Consider the following 16,149-nt stretch of genomic DNA (forward strand, 5'->3'; position numbering starts at 1 on the left):
GTACCAATTGAGCATTGTTTAAACGCCACAGCCTACCTTAATATTGTTGCTGACCATGTCCATCCCTTTAATGACCGCAGTGTACCCATGTTCTGATGAATAACATCGAAACACAATAAAATACCTCTCTCTGCATTTTATAGTGGTATATTGGTCACACCGGTGTATAGGACGCAGCCCACTTTTTAGATGAAAAAAAAAAGTATTGAAAGTGCGTCTTATACACCGAATTTTACGGTAACTGTTCGTGCCAGTTGGCAAAAAGGGTTTGTGTCAGAGGGATTGGTTTATAACCAAAAGGGGCACAACTTATGAATAGATTCCAATAACTTTGTCGAAAGACACACAAACACATTTTGCCACGACCCCTTTCATAAGCCTTGCCATATACACTTGGTGGCATCACTGAACCGAGCAGAGTTCCTTTTTTATAGCTTGTAATGTGCATTTTTATTCATCCAATCTTTATATTTCTTTGGTCATTTGTTTAAAACATCACAAGGAAGGGAGAGACAGAAAAGAATGACTTAAAGAGACTCCAGTGAATTTGTGTCAAACAGTTGCCTCCTTATAAGACATTAATGTTTAATATATTTTACATGTCAAAACCATGAACTCTTATTGTGCTTTAGTATTTAACTTCTTCTGTATATTGTCTTGTGTTACCACCTGGCTCAGGGGCGGTAACAAAAAGGGAGGCCACACACAGATAAAGCAATCAAGTTAGGATTTTATTTAACTTAAATGATCAAACATCAAATAACTAATGTGATACGTGAATATGACAGTAATCAGTCATGTCTGAAGTGTGTGGATGAGTGAAAATGTGGTGTGATGCATGTGATGCAGCAAACCAAACAAAGGAAAAAGGCTGAGCAGGATGCAGCAGACCCAGCTGACTGAGTGAGTGTGATTTTAAAACTGATTAACAAATACAACCTGGATAAAACTCAGAACAAGAGGGCATGTTTAAAAAAAGAGAGAGTCATTTTCTGATGTCATTTCCCTCTTGACCTGCTGTATATGTCCCTGTGAACTGAGCTATGAACGTTGCACTATTTATGTTCTAAAACCTTCAAATCTTGATATATAGATATGTTCCACTATATTATTATTGCACAGAAAAAAAAGATTTTAAAAAATGCATATAAAACAATGTCAGGGGGAAAAACAGCCTCGGTGTTGGTGTTTCTGCAAAAACTCAGGTAATGCTCAGTGGTCTGAACTTATTGGTCACACTCAACACTCACACCTGTTGCCTCAGTCGCAGTAAAGTTTTATTTTGAAGGGTCTTTAAAACTTTGATATGTGTGAAATTACAAAAAGTGAAAGAGACAAATATTAGCATACACAGAACGTAAAAACACTCGTGTGTACATGTCGCACGCGGAGGATTCCATGGTTGCTATGGTTTGTCTCCAGGTGCATCATTTTGATCAAATCATCACTGAAACACAAACGACTCTAAAAAACAGCCACAAAAGTTTTTCGTCCGTTTCAATTGAGGACTTTCGGGAAATTCATCGCAAACTTTGAACTTTTTGAACCCCGACGAAGACTCCAGACTTCCAGAGACCAGCTAAACTTGAGACGACCATGGAAAATGTAAGATTTGAACACTTTGACAATCTTTAACGTGTTGACTGTAATGATGCACTCTGTCCAGCCATACTGTACCGGATCTATTCATTTAAAACAGGCCACAAAACACGATTTAAATCATTTTGATGCAATCTTTCTACATGTCTGATACATAATTTATAACTAATCAACAAATCAGCATCTCCCAGCTCTGAATGCTACGTTAATGAGTTCAACTCTGAAGCAGCCTACATTAACTGCGTATATTAAATCCATCAAGTCATTAAAACTGTAAATCCGTAAAAGAGTACGAAAATAAATATGAAAGTAATAAGAATAAAAGTAGGCTATAGATGTTTAAATATAAAGAAAATTACAAATATAATTGAATAATTATGAGCCTTTTCCCTTTTTGTCGTATTTATGTGTTCATGTACTTTAATAACCTATATGTTTATATTTTCAGTTTTTGATGTAATTTAGTTATTTTTATTTCTTTATTTTTCTTATTCTGTCGCCTTTTGTTTGGCTATTCTTTGAGGGGCCGAGCTGTCAATCAGCTGGCTTTGTGACATGTAAAAACCTTCATACAGTTTATGGTAAAACAATAGTTTGTGGTCAGCTGTTTGGATTCTTTTAACTGACACATAAAGGTCTAAATATGGGTCTTGTTTTGTTCCCTGACATACTGCATATTTCTTCATTAGTATATATATTCATGTGATCACAGTGAGTCTGCAGACAGGTAATATACTAACTCACTGAGGGTAATCAGGGGCCCAGCAGCTCCTTGTGTTACTGACAGGCTGTTTAAGAGACGGGTTGAAAGGGTTAATGTTGCATTTATGCTGGTGAAAGTTAAGGTCATTTTTTATGTGAAGCTTCATTTCCTGCTGGACATTGTAAAATTGTCATTCAGTGTTATTTATTGCATTAGTAAAGCCTCACTCTAACGTGTCTGTATGTGTGTGTTTTGCTGCAGTGTGTCGCTGAGAGATCCAGGAGGCCCCGAGCCCAGCGACAGTGCCCCTGCTGCAGGGATGACCTGGTAAAACATTTGATTGTCATGCTTTGGTAGAAACAAGTTGTAAAAAAGTCACAATGTAATCCTCAACAAGCAGAGAGTTAGAGAACTCTACAACACAGAAATCACAGGATGAGTCTAGTTTCAATGCTGCATGTTTCGGGACACAAACGACTGTACAGACCTGTTGCACTGCTTACTGGACTTATTTGTATTACAGTAAAATGGAAGAGTATGAGGGGTCAGACATTAAGGGACAACAATGAGAGGAGGAAGAGTTTGTGTTCATTTTGCAAGAATAAAGTCAAAATGTCAGAAAATCTTCCTCCTCTTTTTCTATTTTCTATAAACTGACGAAGTTTGACTTTATTCTCAATATAAGGCCTTTACTTCAACACTTCCACTTGTTCTCAAATGTTTTACTTTATTGTTAACTTGTAAAATATTCTTGAAATTTAGACTTTATTCTCATATTTTTAACTTTGTTTTCATTATTTTCATTTCCATCATGGAGACAATTTGTTGTGGACATTTCAGCACAGTACAAAATGAGTTTCCTCAGGCCTGGTTCTAAAACTTTACTGTCAAGATCCCATCAAACCTTTCACCTATTAACAGCTCGAGTGTGTGGTTACAAAACGAGATTTAAATTTCACCTTCAAATGTATTTTATTGTCCTTGAACTGAGGTTGTTCTTGCAGAAGGGTGCTTAAGAAAAGAATTGTTGTGTCTCTAATATCCAATAAGTTAGAAATAATTTGTAAAGGATGTTTTCCTTTGACAAACTCTGCAGTGCATCTGATGGAGATTTTCTCTTAAAGTATGTTGATGAGAAGTTTACTGTAGCCTGACATCCTCTTGCGTGTTGCTGACCTTTCCCTGATCTCAAACCTGACCCAGCAGCACTCCGCTCCTGCTCCCCGACGGGCCAGGAAGAGGACCCGTCCACGTGAGCCTTCTGCTGACCGTCCTGCTGCTCTTCAGGCCACCATCTCCGCAGAAGAGCTGCCGACGGTCTCCAGCGTGGCCCCGGGTCCCCGGCCCTCCACGCATCCACTGCAGCGTGCTGAGGATCTTCGGATCCACGGCCGCTCAGTGGAGGAGTACCAGCAGCTCTTCGGTGCTGTTGTGGAGGACATGCTGAGGTATGTTTGTTTTAACAATCAGAGAATCTTTCTCTGTCTTCATCTCCAATCGATCATTTTTGATCTCACGTATCGTTGTGATTTAAGTTCTGTTTCTGTTGCTCTTCACAGATGCAAGAACGGTCGCCGACGTCCATACAGCCTAGACCTTGGACGCCGGGTGAAGCAGAGGCTGTGGGAACAGCTGGACCGGCCCGCTTTCACAGAGGCCGTCGATGGTGACGGCCTCCTGAGTGTGGAAGCGTCATACGGGTGTGGGGATCATCCTCCGCTCTATGATGTGGACACATCAGGAGAGCCAGAACCTAAGACGCGCCCTGTGAAACGAGCCAGGAGGTGAGGTCCCAGCTGACTGTAAATATGTATATATGTATATATGTTAAGTGTTTTTGTGATGTTTATTGATTGATTGATGATTCATGCTTTTCTTTATTTCTTTATTGATTCATTCATTCATTTATTGATTTACTGATTTATTGTTGTATTCATTCAGTCATTCAGCCATGCATTCATGCATTTTTATTTCTTTAGAGTGACTGATTGATTATATTTATTAAGTGTTTGATTGTTAGTGATGTTGTGTGATGATGTTTGTGTGTGTATTTTTGTATATGTATGTATGTGTGTGTGTGTGTGTGTGTGTGTGTGTGTGTGTGTGTGTGTGTGTGTGTGTTTGTGTGTGTGTATTTTTGTATATGTATGTGTGTGTGTGTGTGTGTGTGTGTGTGTGTGTGTGTGTGTGTGTGTGTGTGTGTGTGTGTGTAAGTGTCTGTGTGAGTGTGTGTGTTTGTGTGTGTGTATGTTTGTCTGTGTGTGTGTGTGTGTGTGTGTGTGTGTGTGTGTGTGTGTGTGTGTGTGTGTGAGAGTGTGTTTTTATGTGTCTGTGTGAATGTGTGTGTGTGTGTGTGTGTGTGTGTGTGTGTGTTTTTCTGTGTCTGTGTGAGTTTGTGAATGTGTGTGTGTGTGTGTGTGTGTGTGTGTGTGTGTGTGTGTGTGTGTGTGTGTGTGTTTGTCTGTGTGTGTGTGTGTGTGTGTGTGTGTCTGCGTCTGTGTGAATGGGTGTGTGTGTGTGTGTGTGTGTGTGTGTGTGTGTGTGTGTGTGTGTGAGTGTGTTTTTATGTGTCTGTGTGAATGTGTGTGTGTGTGTGTGTGTGTGTGTGTGTGTGTGTGTGTGTGTGTGTGTGTGTGTGTAAGTGTCTGTGTTTGTGTGTGTGTATGTTTGTCTGTGTGTGTGTGTGTGTGTGTGTGTGTGTGTGTGTGTGTGTGTGTGTGTGTCTGCGTCTGTGTGAATGGGTGTGTGTGTGTGTGTGTGTGTGTGTGTGTGTGTGTGTGTGTGTGAGTGTGTTTTTATGTGTCTGTGTGTGTGTGTGTGTGTGTGTGTGTGTGTGTGTGTGTGTGTGTGTGTGTGTGTGTGTGTGTTTTTCTGTGTCTGTGTGAGTTTGTGAATGTGTGTGTGTGTGTGTGTGTGTGTGTGTGTGTGTGTGTGTGTGTGTGCGCGTGTGTGTGAGTGTGAATGTGTGTGTTTGTCTGCGTCGTGTGAATGTGTGTGTGTGGGTGTGCTTGCACACAAGGTGTGTGGAGTGTCTCATGCAGTAGTGCATTAGTGTAGAGGAGCTGGTAGTTAGTGCATGCTGCATGCAGCTCTGTGCTCTCTGCCTGCCTCTCTCTGCTTACAGCTGCTGCTGCTGGCTGACCTTGTTAACAGAGTGTAAAGACAGTTGTTAAAGCTTTCTCCTGCTAGCACACAGCCTCTCCACCACCACGACTCCTGCAGTGCCTCCTCGCGGCCACACATGGAAACTGGGTATCTCACGGTCCCAGGCTAAACTACAGGGGATCTCGGAGCAGCAGTGGGCCCCAGAGACGCGGCGTGCAGGCGTGCCCGTCAACCACTGCCTCAGCTATGGGCACATAACCCATGTGCTGTAGTAAGTGTATTATAACAAAGGTAAGGTAGCCCAGTCTGACAGAGCTATATCAGCTTCACACAGCCCGATTCATTGCCATAAGAGCAGGCACAACCAAGACTGGTTTCACTATAACTTAGACACATTGCACAACTTGCTAAAAGACATGCACAAAGCAAACAGGGCATCTATTAGACAACATTTTATCCACCACACCAGACAGCTGGCAGGCAGCTCGGACAAAAAGTTGTCCTTAAAAATGATGCATAATTTCAATGCTGCTGGTGTAACACTTTTAAAGTATCAGAATGCTAACCCTCTGAACTTCCTCCCATCCAAGACCTCAGTGTCCATTATTGTCTTAAGCTATGGGTCGTAATGTAATGGCCTGTTCTTTACTTTCTTCATTTGATAATAGACTTTGTGCATTAATTAACATGGAACAGATTAAATGCACTTGAGTTAGCTGAAAGGTTTGTTTTCATTAACTACAACAGGTGCAGTTCAAATCCAAATTACAGATGAGACTGATACAGTCATTTTTAAGGTGCATAAACATAGCAGTGTGATGAGTTGTAATATGTTGTGATGTGACTTGATTTGCTGTCTGTTGCTATTGTGATGTATGTCCACAGTATACAAACAGTAGAGAGAGTCACGATGATCCCAATGCAGTGAATTTGGAGTGGGAATACTGCCTCCCAGTTACTCTCATCACTACCAGCGGGAAACAAACAAATGTGGTAAGATGAATCCTCTAAATGTAGCTTATCAAAGCGGAATCTTGCAGTGGTACATTCGATGGGTAAGTAAATCAACTCTACAAGATGGATTCACTTCAGCATGCAAATGGAATATTAAAAGGTGAGTTTGATACCAAAATAATTCATGCTAATTTAATAAGTGTGATCCTGTTTGATTGTTTGTTTTCCTTCAGCCCTGTTTTTAGACTGCAGGACAGGCCTGAACGATGAGGGACAGCTCTCAGGAACAATGGTAACTTGAAGAAAATGTCTCTACTTTTTGTTAAAATATAAAGTGCTCTTTGAGGAAATGCTTTTATTTATCCTAAATTTCACAAGTGCTTTAATTCAAGATTGAATTAAGAAAACTCCAAATGATTTAAAAGAACACAATGCAGCTCAAAGAAGAGAAATAACCCCGAGATGCAAAGAGAGATTTGGCAAATAAGATGTCATGTTTTACCTATTTGTGGGCAACGTGTGCTTAAGGTAACCAAAGGAAGGCAATTGTATTTAGTATAGTAAGTATATAGTTAATGCCCTCTGGGTGAAATCTGTTCACTTTAATTTCTGCATGAAATCAATCAATGACAAGTTTATTGTTTTTCATTCTGTCCCTAAATAATAGAAACACACAAGAAAGGCCAAATATCAGAAACATAAACATCAGGCTGCACCACCTCTGTGTGCACGTGTCCAATTAAACTTTGTAATGTCCGTTTGTTTCAGCTGAGAGCACAGAGCGAAGAGAGGACCAGACTCAACTCTCCATCTAAAGAGGTGGGGATCGACCTGAGAGACGACATCGGGACGAAGATTTGCACAATTTTAACATGATCATCCTATAAAAATAATTTTTCATATATAAAGTCAAAAGTCAAATGTTTTCACTTAATGATGCCTTTAAGTCTTTTTCATTATATTATATATTTTGTGAAATGTTCAACTGTTAAAAAGAACTTTTTGAAAGCATTGGGTGAACTGAAAAATGTGTAATGGTATAACATTCATACTGTACATTGTTTAAGGTATTCAGAACAGATATAACCACAGTAACAACCATTAATACAATCATTTAAAACAGTAAATAATTTTAGTTCATAAAACATGAAATCAGACTCACAGTAATGAGTTGAATAAATATTAGACTCCAAGCATGAATTTTAGTCAAATATGTGCAGATAGCAAAGAGACAAGAACACAAAGAACACAAAGAACACAAAGGCTTTTTATGTTTATTCATTGTGTCAAAAATCTAAAGAAAAAGCAAAAGATGTAAAATATAGGTTTTCTCTACAGTCTTAAGTCATAGCTGACTGCAGGCACTGGTCCTGCATGGTTTGAAGTAACAACTGAATGGTTATGTCCATGAGAGATCAGACTTGACAGCACTTTTCTGATGGTAACTTTAAAGAGAGAGAGAGACTTAGTTAATCCCCGAGGGGAAATTCAATTTTTTCATGCTACACACACACAAAGGCCCAAAACACACAAACAGGAACCAATGGACATGCATTAAAGGAGAGACGCCAGAGTGAGGGGGCTGCACATGGACATGCACACCGAGCTGTTGGTGCCTTGCTCAAGGACACCTTGACGGAGCCCAGGAAAGGAACTGGCACCTCTTCAGCTACCAGCCCTGATCACTTGATCCAATGTGGGACTTGAGCCGGCCATCCTCTAGTTCCCAAGCCAAGTCCCTCCAGACTGAGCTACCGTCTACCCCCTTACATGATGATAAATCACCAAAGAGAATGTGATATATTTGAGTGTTTGACTGCTTGACATTAGAATAACCAAAACAAAATACTGAAGTGCATAAAATATCAATTAAAAGGAAGTTTTCTTAAAAAAGGCACCCTTATGAAAATTCACATTTCATATCCATGAATTGAACATTTGCTTCCACACTTTACGAAAAAGCAGTCCACTTTTATCTATGGGGTTTTTGAGTGTTACATAGAGTCAACTTCAGAGAGAGCAACTCCAACCAGTCTGTTTGACTGTAAAAAAGAAGGTACACTGATATGTGTCTGTGGAGGCCGTTTCTATGGAATTAGATTTGTGCCAAAATAATCAAACAAAACTTTTTAAATATCAAACAAAAATACGAATTTCAAAGAGAATAAAACTCACCCAAGCAAAAAAAAAAGTAATCTCAAAATTAAAACACTTGCAAACAAATTATCTGTGTAATTGTGTAAAGTATTGGTCTTTTACTCTTTTCATAACATATCATTTTGTTTACAACAGTTTACATTTATTTCTTACTGCTGGCTTTACGGTTGCGCTCCCAGCTGTCTCGTTTGCACTCCCTGATTTTTTGTTTGGAGTTTTGGCACAAACCTCTCGGGTGGGCGGGTTCTTTAAGGGGTGCATCCCCATTGGCTAATGAGTATTTGAGTGACAGCTCCATAGCTGGAGAGCTCTCTCAGTGCCCCGGAAGTTGTTCAGCAGCGCACCAAGTTCTGGCCCAACGGAGACACGTAAACGAACCAACGAGAGAGTCCTACATGATCATTAACGCGTAAGTATTGATCATATATGTTGTCTGTGTCTTACTAGACGTTTTGTTGTTTTGTTCTGTTGTGGTTAGTAAGTTTTTATTGAATTAACGTTAGCTAACGTTAGCTATTGCTATCAATAACGATTGCTAGCTAGCTAACCACACACACACACACACACACACACACTAGTACTAACTTTGCAGAAAATCAGGCAGTGTAGGTAGGATTTTGAATGCAGGATTCTATTTGTAATGAAGTATTTTTACATGTGGCATTGATACCTTTGCTTAGGTAATCTGAGTACTTCGGGTCACAGAATCTGCTGGTTAACCAAATACCGTGTAACACCGGCCTGTTTTCTTTTCTGGTTAACTTAGATATGTAAGTGCATGTGATGATAACTTTTTAATAAAAAAGCATGTTAATTTGCCGTGACAATCACTGGAGGCTGAATGTATCTTGACTGTCATCTTCACTTTGTAGAATAATGTAACATTGTGGGAACAGAGCAGGACCTACACAACAATGCAATCCCAGGTAGGTCAATACATGGTGTATTATAACAGATTATGATCCAGCTAATACATCGCAATGTCACTAATGCTACAAATTTGCATACATGGTCCGAGTTAACAACAAAAGGAAGCAAAATAAATGTATGACTTGGTGTAGTTTGTGTTTTTGGCTTTTCTAAGCTACTGAATTTAGTGTTATGTCAAATAGTTTATCGGTGTCAGATATACTAGGTACCGGTAGGAACAGGCAAGCTAAGTGCGTTGATCAACTCCTGTAGATTGTTAATGAGTTCCTGTGGGATGTTTAGGTGATGTGATGCAACTGTTGCCAAGGAAAGCTCTTGTTGAGCAACATCCAGGAGGTAATCCAAATCTATTGTTTCATTTATGAGAACCAAGCTGAATCTTGCTTGAATCCTCTGCAAGATTTCCTCTCGTCCTTGCTCCTGCAGGCACAGATATTGCCAAGTCAGTACAAAGTAACCTTAATGTCTATACAACTGGACACATTTCATTACACGATCCAAAAATACTATAGCATGTGGCAAATTGACGAGATAAGCCCAAGCTCTACATTTGCATGTCAAATAATGCTTGTAAAATTAAAATGTCAGGGGCAGTCATAGATATGTTACATATGCAAATTTGTAGCATCAGTGACATTGTGATGTATTAGCTGGATCATAATCTGTTATAATACACCATGTATTGACCTACCTGGGATTGCATTGTTGTGTAGGTCCTGCCCTGTTCCCACAATGTTACATTGTTCTACAAAGTGAAGATGACAGTCAAGATACATTCAGTCTCAAGATACATTCAGCCTCCAGTGATTGTCATACCGGTGTTACGCGGTATTTGGTTAACCAGCAGATTCTGTGACCCGAAGTACTCAGATTACCTAAGCAAAGGTATCAATGCCACATGTAAAAATACTGCATTACAAATAGAATCCTGCATTCAAAATCCTACCTACACTGCCTGATTTTCTGCAAAGTTAGTACTAGTGTGTGTGTGTGTGTGTGTGTGTGTGTGTGTGTGTGTGTGTGTGTGTGTGTGTGTGTGTGTGTGTGTGTGTGTGGTTAGCTAGCTAGCAATCGTTATTGATAGCAATAGCTAACGTTAGCTAACGTTAATTCAATAAAAACTTACTAACCACAACAGAACAAAACAACAAAACGTCTAGTAAGACACAGACAACATATATGATCAATACTTACGCGTTAATGATCATGTAGGACTCTCTCGTTGGTTCGTTTATGTTTCTCCGTTGGGCCAGAACTTGGTGCGCTGCTGAACAACTTCCGGGGCACTGAGTTCAGGTACCAGCTCCCTTGGAAGAGATGGAGGGGAGCTGGAGGAGGAGGACGGGATACTCACATCTACTTCACCAGAAGAAGGGAGGGGGGAGCTGGTGTGATGTCCTCCGGGAACAATGGAAGTGCTGAATTCATCACTATCACTGGCGCTCTCATACTTCTCCGACGCGTCGTCGTCGTCACTGCCAACGTCATTGTTGTCACCTTGTTGTTGTTCATCATCATCGTCGTCGTCATCTCCTTCACTTCCCATCGGCGGGGTTGAGCGGGAAACGGGGTCGTTGTGGGTTTCTGCCTGCACCTCCTCTGCAGCCTGCGGCTCAGCAGGTGGGATCTCCTCACCCTGATACTGGCTGTCTGTCTGCAGCTGTGGTGGGGGCTGATCTGGAACCTGCTGATCGACAGGCTGTGTTTGGGGGGCCACAATCAGCTGCTCAGGCTGAGGCTGAGCTGGAACAGGCGTCGGAAGAGGAGCAGGTTCGTCCTGCGGAGGAGGCAGGGGAGCCGGCTGTGGGAGAGCTTGAGCTGTATTGTGTGTCTGAATGTTGGGTGCTTTGACTTTCTTTGTTTTATTGGCATATGACAGCGGACAGTTGAAGAAGGTGTGACCCTTCTGTCGGCAAAGGGAACATTTACTTGTTCCCTGACAACTTTTGGCCTTGTGACCTAGTTTCCCACAGCGCCAGCATTTTACAGTAGGGCGCTCCTTCACCTGATGGTCGGATGCCTGACAGATAAAGCACCTGTCTGCTTGCCCGTTGTAAATGACTCAGCCGTTGTAAGGACCGAGTGATATGGAGTTGGGTATTTGGACGAGGTGGCCGTTGCTGTCTTTCATCATTCTGACTTTGAATTTCCTCACCCCATACCAAATCCCAAATCTGTCCACTGGTTTGAATGGAGGCTGAAGAATGTCACAGTACCTTTTCAGGTAAAGTTCAACGTCCTCATCCGGGATTCTGCCTGTCCAGAATTTGACCACAGTTGTGGTGACATCAATTTCTATGGAAGATTCAATTAACCACTCCTTCCATTTCGGGTCTTGTGATTGTTTTGACACTACTTCCAAGAAACGGCGGAGGGGAGCCTCTTGGCAGAAAACCAACTCATAATCTTTCTTGTTTGGCAACAAAATGAAAGAGTAAATGTCTTTGGCACTGAGCCAATTTGTCTGAAACAATAGTTCCTCTGCTACAAAATCATGAGGGGGTGCGTCACCATCACCAGTGTATTTAAGCCTTACCCATAAGTGTCCCAATTTAGCAGCATAAGGAGCAGGTCTGAGGGGAGCCATAACAGTAGAATAAAGAGAGTGGAAGGAAAGGACTCATTCATTAATCCCACCCTTTCCTCTTCCACTCGTGGTCACTGGTCGGTGGTTTAAAGTCGAATGATGCTCTCTGAACGAGTCACAGGTACATATATATTGTCTGAGGACCTAATAGAAGACATGGTCCGCCTCTTCTTCTCTTCATGGCAGTCGATGATTCTCTCTTCAGAGCATTAGCGCCCCCACTGACCAGCAGCTTGAATCAGGGACAGCATGTCTCCTGTAAAAGTGACTGAGCTCCACATCTTCCAGTGGTGGAAGAAGTCTTTAGATATTTGACTTCAGTAAAAGTTGAAGAAAAGCAACTAAGAGTCTGGCATCATTTTAAAACTGCTTCAACACAAAACGTTATTAAAAGATCTGAGGCACGGATAAAGCCTTAATGGCTGAAACACATGGGCATGCTTCTTTTTTTATATATACTGAGTCTGTAATCCTGAAGACATACAGGCTTTGTGTTAATCAGAGCCTCAGATTTTCTTGAAACTTTTTTTCTTACACAGGCCACACTTCTTGTGTAACAGAGTTTACATAGATAATTCCCCTTGCAGGCCTGTTTTGTGGTTCTTTCATTGGCATGTCAGCAAGTTAAATGAACAAAGAATGACACCTAGTTGTACTTCCTGTCTTGGGACGCCGCATGTGACACCATCTTCCCAGTCTGTAAACACCACGTCACGAGTAGGTCCGCTTAAACAAGCCTCTGTTACATATCAGAATCACAGTCAGCTTTATTGGCCAAGTATGTGTGCGCATACAAGGAGTCTGAGTCTGGGTTTTCTTTGCACTCGATGTACAGACACACATACTAAAATTAAAAAAACAAGGACAGGTTAGACAAAGGTAACACAGACATTTAGACACTAAAACTACAGACCTATGCATACAAATATATATAACAAATTATTAATGTATTATTTGCTATAATATTTTAAAGAAAACACTACATGACTTATAGACATGAGACAATGGTGCAATAGAGAGTGCAAAGGTGCAGAGATAAATATGGTTGTGAATCAGGTTGTTATAAGAGGTAGATGGTCGTAGTATTTACAGTATTTACAGAGAATGTGGATTGACCTTCGATGTAGGGGTAATATATACATGATAGGACCGTTAATTAAGCAATGACAATAAATGATAAATAACATATTTCTCATGCACAGTGGATGTTTGTATAACTCGGATGTACAGCTGATTAGGTTACACGTTTATAGTCGCTGACACTCTGGCTGAGTTAGCTGTTCATCAGAGTGACAGCTGCTCCAGAGGCAGGTTGAACTTCCTGAGCTGTCTCAGGAAGTACATCCTCTGCTGGGCCTTTTTCCTGACAGTGTCTATGTGGGAGGTCCACTTCAGGTCCTTGGAGATAGTGGATCCTAGGAACCTGAAGGTGTCTACAGCAGACACTGTGCTGTTGAGGATTGCGAGGGGGGAAGTGTAGGGGGGCTTCTTCTGAAGTCCACTGTCATCTCCACAGTCTTGAGCGGGTTAAGCTCCAGGTGAATCTGATCGCACCGGAGGACCAGCTGATCCACCTCCCGTCTGTAAGCAGTCTTTTCACCATCCCGGATGAGGCCAATGACCTTCGTGTCGTCTGCAAACTTCAGGAGTTTCACAGAGGGGTCCCCTGAGGAGCAGTCATTAGTGACGAGGGAAAAGAGCAGAGGGGAGAGCACACACTTCTGGGGGACGCCAGTGCTGATTGTCCAGGTGCTGGATGTGATGTTTCTCAGCCTCACCTGCTGCCTCCTGTTCGTCCATCTTGTTAGCCAGAGAGCTGACATCCGGCAGGCGGATAGATGGGAGCACAGTGCGTAATCCCTGCTGCCTCAGTTTCATGAGTGTTCCTGCTCGTTTCCCCCATCTGCGTTTCCGGCTGCTTCCATATAGAGCTGCTGATCCTCTGACAAGAATCTCTGTAAAATTTTCTAGTTAGGTGAAAACTAAAAAAAACTAAAACTATCATAGGAAAACCCGATGTTTAGAAGTTCCTCTCTGGTAAATGCAACCAGAGAGGGAGAGCAGAAGACTAAACAAAAACACATCTACGGCCTCGTGCCGCAGCAAGTAAACAGTAATAATCAACAACAGATTGTTTTTTGCTCCACTAACTCAACTAGTTCCACAAGTTAATTGAAACTGGACAGTTGTTGCCAAGCAACACAAACATTCTCCTGCACACTGTGTCTACACGTTACCACAGATCAGCTGCTTTTATCATGTACATTTATCTGTTTGTTTTAATTTATCATCAACCAGTGAAATAAGAGTCTGCTGACTGATTCAGAGGTAGCAGCTTGATCAGTGTAAACATACACGGTCTGCTGTAATGTTAATTAACAGTATTCAGAACACCTGGCTGAGGCGGAGTGATACACAGAGTAAAAAGTCGCAGTGATGTTCTCTATATCGCCACTCATGGAATGCCTCTTGTCCAATCAGATTACTTGGTCAAAACTAACTGTTATACAATATGAGACTTAAAATCCCTCATCCAGATATCTACTTTATACATATGCATTTAATAACCTGAAGTTTAATTTATGAAACATGTTTTTATATCTTTTAATATTTTAAGTGCATGTTTGTTGTGCATCAATGAGGAAGTTTCAAGGAAGGTTAACATGTCTGTAATTTCCAGTAGGAGCTCACAGTAATCTTCACCTTTCAGTCTGACATTTGCAAAAGAAAAAAAACAACAACTTTAAACTACTTTCCCCTCCTGTACAGATGTGTCATGTCCTGCACATTTCCAGAGAAGGTCCTGATGAGTCAGTTTTTGTGAGGTTGAAATCTCCTTTGATGATGTCATTTTCCAGATCTACTATCTTTGTTACATATGACCTGATATTTTAAAGGATGTGTTACAAAAATCATAGCAGATGACACCATTTTAAAACTCTGTGAAGGATCAGATCTCTCTGTATTCTCTGTTAACTGCATGAAATTGTGATATATCCATAAACTTGTTCACCAGTGCATCATGGTGCAAACGGTCTGTTCTGCTGCGACTCTGCTCTGATGATTGTATTTATTGATAACTTCTGGAAACTACGGAGAGATTCAACAATCTGCCATTGGATCCCATCAAGAAAGAACAAATGTGTCAAGGTTAACGGGATAAACGACTTCCAGTCTTTTTTGCGTGCTGCATTGTTGACAGATAAATGAACCCTTTTTCTTGTGATTGACTTTAATCAACGGGTCTCACCTTTGCTGAAATTTCAACATCATGATGCAGATTTGTAAAATGTCAAAATGAAGCTTTGTCAGGTGTGTCCTCAAGAGCAGAGCTGTTACAACAGAAGACCTCCACATGCTGAAAGTCTGCAGATGGGCATATTACATTTCTGAAGGAACAATTCAGCAGATTAAAAATCTATAAATTAGGGAAATGCTTTTTATCTTTTTGAAAATATTTGATAAAATAGAATATTATAGTTGAAACAACAGAAAGAACTCTAATAATTGTATCTAAAGAGTTGGTTTGCATGAAAATAAAAAGCTGTGGGCTTCAATAAATGTTTAGTTCTCAGTAACAGTGTTTGTTTATTTTAACAGAATATATTTGAGTCTGACGATTATTATGTCATTGAGTGCAGCAGCTTTTAATCTTACTGTCAACATATTTTCCTCCAATCACAATGTTTTTATAATTCATTAACACTACGTTTTAGAGGTCGACCGATTGATCGTTTTGGCCGATTAATCGGCCCTGATAGGACTTATTAAAAACTATAATCATCAGCGGATCTGGGCTCCGATAGTGGCCGATGGCTGTGCAGCCTCAGGCGGGGACGTACATCGCGTGCATTCGCCTTTTTAATGGAGTCTCCATACGTGACATACAGGTAATGCAGGTACCTGGGATAATGAATTAAAGTTAACTTCATAACACAGCTTTATTCACAAAGTATGATCATGATAAGGTTGTTGTTTATAGTATTGCATTATTAATGAATTAGACTATCAATAACTTTTACTGCTTTTCTGCCGAACTCGTGCTGCTGCCATCTCTGTTTAGTTAGCAAGCTCGCTACAATTTGGCTAGCAGTGAGTGCAAGCCTTGCACAAC

General features: G+C 40.8%; 1 protein-coding gene across 1 annotated transcript in view; it reads right to left on the reverse strand.

Moving 5' to 3' along the window:
* The window catches only part of LOC138604900 (histone H2A-like), a 35,342-nt gene that overhangs the window by 14,693 nt on the left and 4,500 nt on the right, over positions 1–16,149 (reverse strand). The window lies entirely within an intron of this gene.

This window comes from Semicossyphus pulcher, unplaced genomic scaffold, assembly GCF_022749685.1.
Source record: "Semicossyphus pulcher isolate SPU_LCO1_2020_fin unplaced genomic scaffold, fSemPul1.0.p SCAF_27, whole genome shotgun sequence".
NCBI classification, from domain to species: domain Eukaryota; kingdom Metazoa; phylum Chordata; class Actinopteri; order Labriformes; family Labridae; genus Semicossyphus; species Semicossyphus pulcher.